Source organism: Epinephelus moara, chromosome 10 (genome assembly GCF_006386435.1).
Source record: "Epinephelus moara isolate mb chromosome 10, YSFRI_EMoa_1.0, whole genome shotgun sequence".
Taxonomy (NCBI): Eukaryota; Metazoa; Chordata; class Actinopteri; order Perciformes; family Serranidae; genus Epinephelus; species Epinephelus moara.
In genome coordinates, this window is record NC_065515.1 from 26771114 (window position 1) to 26781536 (window position 10423).

Consider the following 10423-nt stretch of genomic DNA (forward strand, 5'->3'; position numbering starts at 1 on the left):
GGAAAAAAAAGGAGTGAAAAAACACCCTTACAGACAACTCGGCGAATGAATGACAGAAACTACTATCAGTTAACCCGATGCTGCCCGGCTTGCTTATTTGTTTCCTGCTAGTTGGTTGGGTTTTTATTCTTTATTTACAGTAGCCTGCTATACAGTGTCAGTCAGCCCTGCTTCAGTCTCCAGGCGAGCGACAGCGCTTCGGTGACGCGCACCGACCATCACGTGTAGCCTACGAGTCTGTCAGCCCTCAGTGAGGCGTTCAGCCCAACAAGTGACAGTCAGAAACACACTGTACCTAATGGCTCAATCCATTTCACAGTGGATCAGCAGAGCACAGCCTGCAAGTCAAACTCCTCCACACTTTAAAAGTCTCTTAAAGAAGGAATTCAGTTATTTCTCCATAACATATTTTATATTAGTTCTCCATATTTTTATATAGTGTTACGGGAATATTTATGGGAATCATTTAGATGAAAGAACTAGTCGATTAACTAGTAAATCGACAGAAAATGTATCATATTTCAAGCAAAAATGCAAAACACTACCTTGGTCCTGACTGATTCTTTTTTTTCTTTTCTTTTTTTTAATTTATATATACTTTATTAATCCCCCTGAGGGGAAATTCAAATTTTTTCACTATATTTTTTCACTCTTTTGTCAGTAACACACAGGTCCGAAAGACACACACATATATACCTATACGTACACAAAGTGGAGAGATGTCAGAGTGAGGGGGCTGCCTTGGTCAGGCGCCCCAAGCGGTTTGGGGGTATGGTGCCTTGCTCAAGGGGACCTCAACAGTGTCCAGGAGGTGAACTGGCACCTCTCCAGCCACCAGTCCATGCTTTATATTTGGTCCGGACAGGGACTTGAACAGCCGACCCTCCGGTTCCCAACCCAAGTCCCCCTTTTTGTTTGAGTTAGGGTTAGGGTTGTTTGTTCATGTGATAGTAAACTGGAATTCTTTGGGTTTTGGTTATGGGTTGGGCAAAACCAGCAATTTGAAGACATCAACTTAGGTTCTAGAAAATTTTGAGAAGCATTGCTTCCACCATTAGATCAAACAATTAGAAAAAAATCATCTAGTTACAGCCCTAGAATCAATCGTAACTGTAAACATTCACAGTCACGTCCCCACATAGGGAACTGCCCATTGGTCCGACAGCCCATTGTTCCGACCATATTAAACCCATTGTTCCGAAGTCCTGTTGTTCCGAAATCATCATGATGCCTGTAGTTAAGGTCTGGTTAGGTTTAGGCACAAAAACCACTTGGTTAGGGTCAGGAAAAGATCATGGTGTGGGTTAAAATGAAAAAGAAAGTGGCAAACACATAAGCCGTGTCTCTATGACACTTGTATCTCGACCAGTAGCCTACTTTTGTTGTGTTGCTGATCCTCTATGGTACACAAATACAGTAATAATCACATATCGGAACAACGGGACGTCGGACTAATGGGGTGTTGGACCAATGGGCTGTCGGACCAATGACATGGACCCCCCACATAGTGATGTCTGTATTAGACCACTTTGATATGACTTCATAAAATCTAGCCGTATAATCGTATGATTTATATAGCATGCTACGATGAGTTTCAGAAAGCTGAGATTGAGATGGGTGATATCAAGAACAAATTTAATTTGGCAAGAATATAAAAGGACAATGTCATTTGGAAAATATACTATTTCATACTCAACAGCAGTGTTGCAATGTCGTGTTGCCACATGGATATCAATCACTCCAACATGCTCATGATAAAGGCTGTCGAATTCTGGGAGACCATATGACATTTTAGGTTGTATCTTGGTGTGATAATGGAAGAAGTAATGGAAAGGGGGGACCAGTATATATGTCAACTTTTAACGGTAGCCTGCAAAAAGGCAATAGATAAAGCCTGTTGGGACCTTCTAGACCTTAACCATGGCTGGACATAGTAAATTGTATGTTTGTAATGGGAAGTTTCCCAGAGGAAAAAGTGGAATAAATGGTTGACCTTTACTGCAAAATCACATCTGGATTTGTACGATGCTAATGACATCGAAAAGTAGAGCAAGAATTGTATAACCCATTTGATCCCCATGGTTACTTAAAATACATTTCAATTGCTCCAAATAAAAAACGAGAGAGACATGTGTAACTGCTTCACTCTTGGCAGACTTCATGAAATAATGTACACCGACTTCAAGGGCAAAGAATATACATACATATATATGTATATATATATATATATATATATATATATATATATGTCTAAAGGAGGATCTCTGCCTGTCCTGCAGCGTGAGAAGAGTGTGAAAGGAAGAGCAGTGTTAGTGTGTGTATGGGAGGAGGAGGGAAGGAGGGTGGAGAGGGGGTTTATATTCCCTATGGTGCCATCTAAGGAAGGTTCTGGGCCCGGTGAAGCTGTCTGAATGGATGGAATGTTTCTTCAGACGTCCCAGAAGCACATTCTTCCACCGCGGGACCTCGGTTTGTCTTTTCTTGTTCCAAATTCACTCAATTATCCCCGACTGCTCTAAACATTCCAGGAGCCCCACATTCCTTTTTCCACTCCAGCCAGGATCACCAACCACCGCCCTCCTCCCAACACTAACACCTGCCCCCACCCAGACTTCTTTTTTTCCATCATTCCTCATCACGGATGGACGTGGCCCAAGAAAAGACCCTCTCTTTCTCTTTTCTCTCTCCATGCTGAGGAATTTGGGTTGCTTCAGATGAAGGAAAGCCCTCATACTTCAGGCACACCTGGCTGGTACATTGTGCCTCTATAAAAGAACTGAGTGAAAGCAGACACGATCCTCCAGCTGCGGATGAAGCGGCACCGAAAGGCAGCACCTCCTATTTGCCTGGTATGATTGGACTCATGATGAGATCCCAGACGTCTAAAGTGACACAGACATGCATGATTACACCAGGTGCACAGAGCATATTTAACTCTTAGCCGTTGGGCAGAATTATGAACCTAATTATCATAGAAAATAAAATGATGAAATGGCACGACAGAAAATGATAAAACATTTATATTTTAAGATGAAAGGATTATATTTGGAGGCATGTTGATAGCATCTTCACTTGGGTCAGATTCAAGATGTTTTTCAGCTATCTAAGAAATTTTGGTGTAAATGTCAGATTTGTGAAGAGTCTCTTGGCTTGAGGAAATGATGCAGTGACATTTATGATCATGACTGTTCAAAACTAGCTGTGTAGCTACTTATGTAGCATCTTAAAAGACCTTGGGGCTGTCAAAAGACATTTTAGGATAGTGGTTCCCAGCTGGTCCAGCCACAGGGTCCAGATTTCTCCTTAGTCATTAGTTCAAGGTCCACACAGTTTAATACAGTCAGCGTCATACTTGCATTTGTCCATGTTGTAAAGCTAGTTTGCTGTCTCTGTTAATTAGCTGTCTGTTAGTCACTCACTTTACAACAGGAAATGGCCCTTATACATAAAAGCTCTGTGCTGGAAATTTACTGTACTTCAAAATAAAGTGTTTTTTACAAACATGACACATTCCTGAGTCACTTGCGGTCCAATCAGGATGGACCTGCGACCCACCAATTGAGAATCACTGTTTTAGGAGGTGCAACGATCACAAACAAAACAAATCCAACATACATAACCCTGCTGCCATAAGTACTCACTAATGCACCAAATGTGTACTAATCCACATCTGAAAATAGTTTCCAACAAATGCACTATTTACTCCTGTTTTAGTAGGGTTTGCTAAAAACTTCAGCGCCCCAGACAAGCTAGAGAAACCAAGTATTAAGATTAAGGTTTTGGTCTTTTCATGAGATCCACTGACAATAAGAGAATATAAAATATCTCCATCCATATCCTTTATTTTAAGTATTGTATTTATACATAAAGTATCTGAGAGGATTTCGCCTTGAACTGAGTCTTTGCTATAAATAATTTAGACAAACAACAACAAGTGGCCCTATTTCACTAAAAATGCAGTGTGCTCTTAGGGCCCTAACACACCAAGTTGACGGTCAGCTGCTACTCAATTTTGGGCCTTCAGTGAGCATCTGTCACCCCAAATGTTGTGGTGTGTCCCACACTTCTGGCACTAGTTGGCCCTTGCCAACGTTTTTGCCATCGATTCAGTATACTGAATGGGTGTCGGAGATGACAGAGCCCATCTGTGGATAAAACCGTTCTGATTGTCAGTTCAGCTCAATGGACAACAAGTGAAATGAAGAAAGTAAACAAACAACTAAAGTCAAGAGGAAGTGAGAGCAAAACAAAATTTTTATATAAGGTAATGTTTTTAGCCATTGAGCTCTTTATCAGAAGCAGTTTGTAACTGTGTTATTGTTCACTAGCTCACAGTAAATGGTGCCCAACAGGTGCCCTGTTGTTGATGTCTTCATTGTCTTTGATGTTATTATAATTGTCTGTTTATTGATCTGTCTATTGCTGTGCAGCACACAATGAATTTCCAGAAGGACTAATAAATATCTATCTATCTATGTTCTTTGCTCTTTCAGCATCAGGTTGTATTCTTGATGTGCTATCTGGCTAACTAGCGTCTTGAATCTGTCTTCTGGTTTCCCTTTTTGAATGACGAACACACACACTACGGCCGTCTGATGATATGGAGAGTTCTTTCCTCTCACGCAGGTACAGAAGGTACCTTCAGAAACTGTAGTCTTTGCGGTGTGTTCAGATGCAGCTTTCTGGCCAAGATACAGTCAACATGGGGCAACGCAACAGTCGGCCTTTGTCGTTACTAGTTCTTCGATGTTGGTTTGGTGCATCTGGGCCTTTACTTTGGTGCTTCACAACACAACTTAGATCCTGTCTAAAAAAAGAGGTACTGTTTGATATTTAAATGTGATACTGTTGCCCTATCTTTACCGCCTCTAGCTTTATACCGATCAGCAAAGTATATTGCTTGTCTTGCTCTCTTCCCCTCGAGCCTGTCACATTCACACCCCAACAGCTGATCGGATTCTATCTCACAAATACACCAAGTCTGATACTAAGAAGAGACCGATGACTTTCTCAGTATTCAGCTGCTTCCAACAGGTCTTGGTTGCTACACAGTTAGCTTCACCACCTTCTTGTCTTGCCATTTTCCTCCAATATTTAAGCTCTAATACACTTAAGATATTCAATGCTAGATGCGCATATGTTAACACAAGTATGAGAGGAATACATGTCTTTAGTTTACATAACAAATGCATCTACATCAATATAAGATTAGTCTGAGATTGTACAGCAGGGGAAAGTATGGCCAATGTGATGCTGAAGTTAGATATTTAAGACTGGCCACCCTAGAGGAATGTTTGCTTTTCACACTAAATCACTGCAATGAGAGTTTTGAAAATGATAAAGATAGTAAGTTATGTGTGTCCCGTAAAGCAGCCAAGAAAACAAGCTGAGGAATATTATGTCCTTGTTTTTGACAACACATAAAATACATTTATTTGCACAGGAAATAACTTCTTCATTGGCAGTGGCTGATTAAGTGAGGTATCTTATTTACTGCACCTGCACAAAACACAACATCACAGCAGATGTTATCATTGCCTCACGTGTTTGGACACATTCTGCTGCACAAACATGCTAATAAAACCTCTAGCTTAATCTGTTCACCATATCCCACTATCGGGAGATGTTGATGTTCTAGCCATGTACTGGCTGTGTGCGCAAGATCAGAGACAGAGGTGAAACTGTTTTGAGTAAAAATGTGCACTCTGCAGCTTTAAGTATAACCAGCCTCAAAATAATCTTGGGGAAAGAAATTACACAATAAATTGTGTGGTAACTAGATTACGAGAAACCATGAGATCACTAAAGACCTTCTCATTTAATTAAGTCAAGATAACAAGGACAAAATGGCTGGACACATCAAAAAAGCCTGGACTGAGCCTTTGTTTCCTTTTAAAGAATCAGCAAAAGTATAATTCATGTGAATCTATGAAGTATAGAGTTCTGCCCTCTCAGATCTACATTTATTCAGAGCTTGACTCAGGATTTTAATCGCTGGCCTCATCACTGCCCCCGTTCACACAAGAACAACCCATAACTCAGCAGACTTCCTGCTGCTCCATGAGCTGACAGAGAAAGGAAGTGTTGCTCGTACACACTGCATACCAGTTATGACATTTATCTTGAATATACTACAATGGAATCTGTTGTTTAAACATGCTGGGCCGTCCTGTTCTGTTCCATCTGTCACTTAGACATAAATGGGGAGGCTGAGAACTGCTCGCCATGGACTTCCTGAGAACCAATTCTGAGGGACGCTTTCTCTTCAACTGTGAGTGCTCCTGGTGGGATCTGACAATGGGTTTCCATTACATTGAGCCACAACACAACACACAATAATCTCTCAAATGCTGGTGAACAGTGAAATCACTTAAGCACCCCAGCTGGGGGTTGTGGAGCTGCTCAGATAACCATGCTACAGAGCTGTGAGCATAATCCAATGATCATTTCTGTAAAGGAGAGAGACCCCCTCCTCATTTGTGGGTGAGTGTGTAGTACATATGTGTGTGTGATGGGGGCTTTCAGACAGGAAACTGGAAACTATTATGCCAGGGCAAGACGCATGTCCAGATTTTGTAATATTTCCTGAACTGAATGGGTAATTAAGGAATAAAGATGACCACGTGTTATTCTCCACTGACGTACAATGACAACACTGTTTCCTATCCCCATAACACATGGGCAGATGCACACATAGGGCCTTACGCCTGCATGTAGACTCACATACAGTATGCACATACACACTTGAGAGACTTGAGGTGGACATAGTAAAGGACAGTCAAACAAAATGTGACATAAGACCTGCTGTCCAAACAATTTAGAGACATTAAAGGGATATTCCACCAGTTGCACTTCTGCAAAGTTAGTAAGAGGCAATAAGGAAAGAATGATCCATGGATCCATGGCCGAGACTCTTAGTGCCTTTGGAGTTGCTGCTACATTTCCCATAAAGTAACCCATAACATGTATTTGTTAAATGAGCTCTCTATGACATTCAAAGGATTAATATAGTGGTAAACAACTGTTTTCTATGCAAAGATATAGTTCAGTAATGGCAACCTGAGCACAGAATGAAGTCAGGCTACCTCTGTGTGTGCTGTAATCTGAGCTTCTCTGTGGTTTGTTGTGTAGACAGCCTGGCTGCCCTTGCATGTTAGATCATGTGCGTCCCTACGAGTGTGTACCAATGGCTAGCTGCCACCACTCTATGCTGCATTCATAGGTGGTTACAACTCATATCGGGATGCTGGCATCACAGAAGCCTGGCACACACCTCTATAATACACCGTTAGCTCTGTCAGCACTGTTGCTGTTGTTAGCACTGGCAGCTGCTAGCTACCAGCTCAGCCACCTCCATATTGAGAGCCATGTGCAGTCAACATTTGAATCATACATGCTTTGGTAACTCATTCTCACTCTGACCTTGTCACATATTGGTCATCCAGATATGATGTGCAAGGTACCCTGGGTTCGTTGGTTGATGACATTCTAGGATGCCATGTCAACTTCTGCAGGTGACATGCATTGTCTGCTTTCAAAATACACTTTCCTTTTCACAGGATATTTAGCATTTACATACTGTCTCTTTAAAAAATAAACACACTATGTCAGTACAACACTGCAAATTGACAACTAACAGCTAACAACACGTGGTGGGGTTTCAGTAAAAAGAACAGGGTTTGGCTTTAAAATCTTACGGAACGCGAGCACCACTCTCCCGAGTGAAGGTCGGGATTAGTTGGACCCATCCACCACCCCTACTCGGACATATAACGGGAGTACCGTGATGATAACTTTCTTTCTTGTCCTGCCGCGTTTCTTCTTGACACCGCCAGGCACCGGTAAACTATAACGGCAACGGGCTGCGTATCATGCCAACGTTAAAGGATGGCTTTGTTGGTAGGTGTCTGACACCACAAGTCACAGCCCAAGCGCCAGATTTCGATGACTTCAGAGTGAGACCACGTTGGATAACAGGATGGCGGCATTGCTGAAGCTTCCAGCTGCCCTTGGTTTACACTGATAGCTCTGTTAGCCCTATTGCTGTTGTTAGCACTGTTAGTCCCATTAGCTGCTAGCCACCCGATCAGCTACCACTCAGATAGTTTTAAGGAGCTCTATAGGATATTCAGAACATATATGAGTCAAAGGTTGACTGCACATGGCTCTCAGTATGGAGGTGGCAGAGAGCCTGCATTACAAACTTTGCCCATGTCTTTCAAACTCCATGGCCACAGTTTGTAACGCAGGCTCTCTGTTGTGTGTATATATTCAGTCTCCAAGCCCAATTCCACATGATGACATCATCAGGGTTACTTTTCAATCTTTCATTTTAAAGCTGTTCTCATAAGTTAAGTTGTGCTCACCATGATGAGTGATCAATCGATGTTGACTAAAATCAGTGGAGTGCCCCTTTAAAATCTTATATCTGACATTTACATGGGCAAATGGCCACACATTGGCATCACCAGCTTGGAAATACACACAAGAGAAACACTGCACATGTGCTCACACAGACACACCCCCTATCCAAATAGGCTGCGCACACACAGACACACCTACAGTCCAAATACTCACACTCACACACACACACACACACACACACACACACACACACAGGTTATGGATCTGTTCACAATGTAATCAATATGAATATGGCATTAGAAGTATGTACTGATATTTGAACATTGGCCGGTCTGTAGATAAAACACATATGATCCACAGCCCAGGTCAGTCCGTCTAGAGAGATGACTAGTCTAGACTACTTCATGTTTTGAAAAATGCTTCAGTGTTTAATGTCAGTCTGTCCACATCAGGCACGGAGCGACCCGCAAAAAACTCAGGAGTCAGGAATCAGGAGTTACTTGCTTTCCCTAACGAACAGGATCTGTTAAGAATCAATTTCAGCTGCTGTGATTCGCATTCATATAACGGGAGTGCCGTGATGATTCAGGGTTTTACGGGGTGTCTAAACTACAGTCCGCAGAATAAAGTGAAAGAGAAAAGAAGTCCAAACTCACCGGAGAGGCTCTCCAGTCGTCTTGTTCAGTGCTGCTGTCTCAGTGTATCGTCATGTTAAAACAACGCGAGGTAACAGGGCAGAGGGAAGTGAAATGTCCGATCCTTATAAACACAAATAAACACTCTGCCCTCATGCAAAATGTCCTCTTTGGATTCTGCCAGCCGCTCATGGTCACAGTAATGGTTTTATGCTGCGTCTTTACGCACTTGGTTTCCATCTGGTGAAAGTTTTCATCAATCGGAATAATTTGAAAACTTCGGTGGAGGGGACTTATTGAGACCCCTGATGTAAAAAGAAAAAAACAGAGACAAAGACCAAGTATTTGTCTCCCCCCACCAACACCACTAACACCACAACATCTCTAGTGGAAAATTGGATCACTTTACCTACAACAGGACCCACTTTCCCCCCTCCGAAACGTGATGGACACATTGCGTGAAAAGTCAAATTGCCTCAAGGAATGAATGCAAAGGAATTTCCCTGCATGAAGAACATATTTAACAAGCCTTTAAGCTGTCAGGAATGCTTTGTGGTCTGCTGGCCAAAGGGAGAGAAATATGTTAATAATGTAGGCTACTGCCATACCAAATATGGCAATATTGTTACGTCTGAGCTCTGGTGCGCATCTGGAAACGCTTAGCTCCTCTGAATAAAGGCACTGGAAAGCCAGAAATAGACGCTGTTAAACGTATTTCTGCCCACACCTTTAGACTCACAGAGAAAAAGCTAAAGCTATTTTAAACGTGGCTACGGCAACATGCCATAAAAGTGGATTCAACTAATTGCTTTAATCAGTAAAAGCATTCCTGGCACAAAAATGACAAGAAGTTCCAGTATTCCTACGAGACACTGTATAACTGACACTGAAATGAGATTATGGTAAAGGCACGTTTTCTATACATCACTTTAGGATGTTTTCTGGCATGTTTTTATGATGATTTTAACCACATGATGACAGCAAGCCGTTTTAAAACCTGTCACCTGACGCACGGAAACCACTGAGTTATAAGACACCAGATGATCTCTTTCACTCATTTGTCTATAAAGTGAAAAGAAGGAAGAAATCACGGAGGGGGAAAGTTAAGAATAAAGCACCTAAACTCCACTACCTCTACAGAAAAGTCCTCTGAACTTGAGTTGATAGATGTGAGAAGCGAGCAGAGGAAGAAAATGAAAGGGGGGGATAAACAAGAAGGGAAAAATGTGAGACGGAAAAGTGTGTTCAGATGGGATCCAGGGGGGAAAAATCCATTTGAGAAAGAAAAAAAGAGAAAGGTTTAGACAGGGTGGAGCTTAGGTCTTGGATGGAAAATGCGCCGAGAAACATTCCTGGCATAGTTTGGGAACAGTTCAGCAGGCAGCCCAACGACGTCAGCTTCCCACTACGGTATAAAAGTCCGG

At 42.1% G+C, this 10423-nt stretch overlaps 1 protein-coding gene across 2 annotated transcripts in view; it reads right to left on the reverse strand.

Annotated features, from left to right (window-relative positions):
* Positions 1–9534, reverse strand: part of ddah1 (dimethylarginine dimethylaminohydrolase 1) — a 95559-nt gene extending 86025 nt beyond the window's left edge. The window contains exon 1 of one of the 2 annotated variants that reach the window (XM_050054751.1): positions 9409–9534. The gene's annotated coding sequence lies outside the window, so the exon portion shown is untranslated. Of the gene's footprint in view, positions 1–9020; positions 9358–9408 lie in introns of those variants that run through there. The other variant, XM_050054750.1, reaches the window with a different exon arrangement.
* Between the last annotated feature and the right edge of the window lie 889 nt (positions 9535–10423).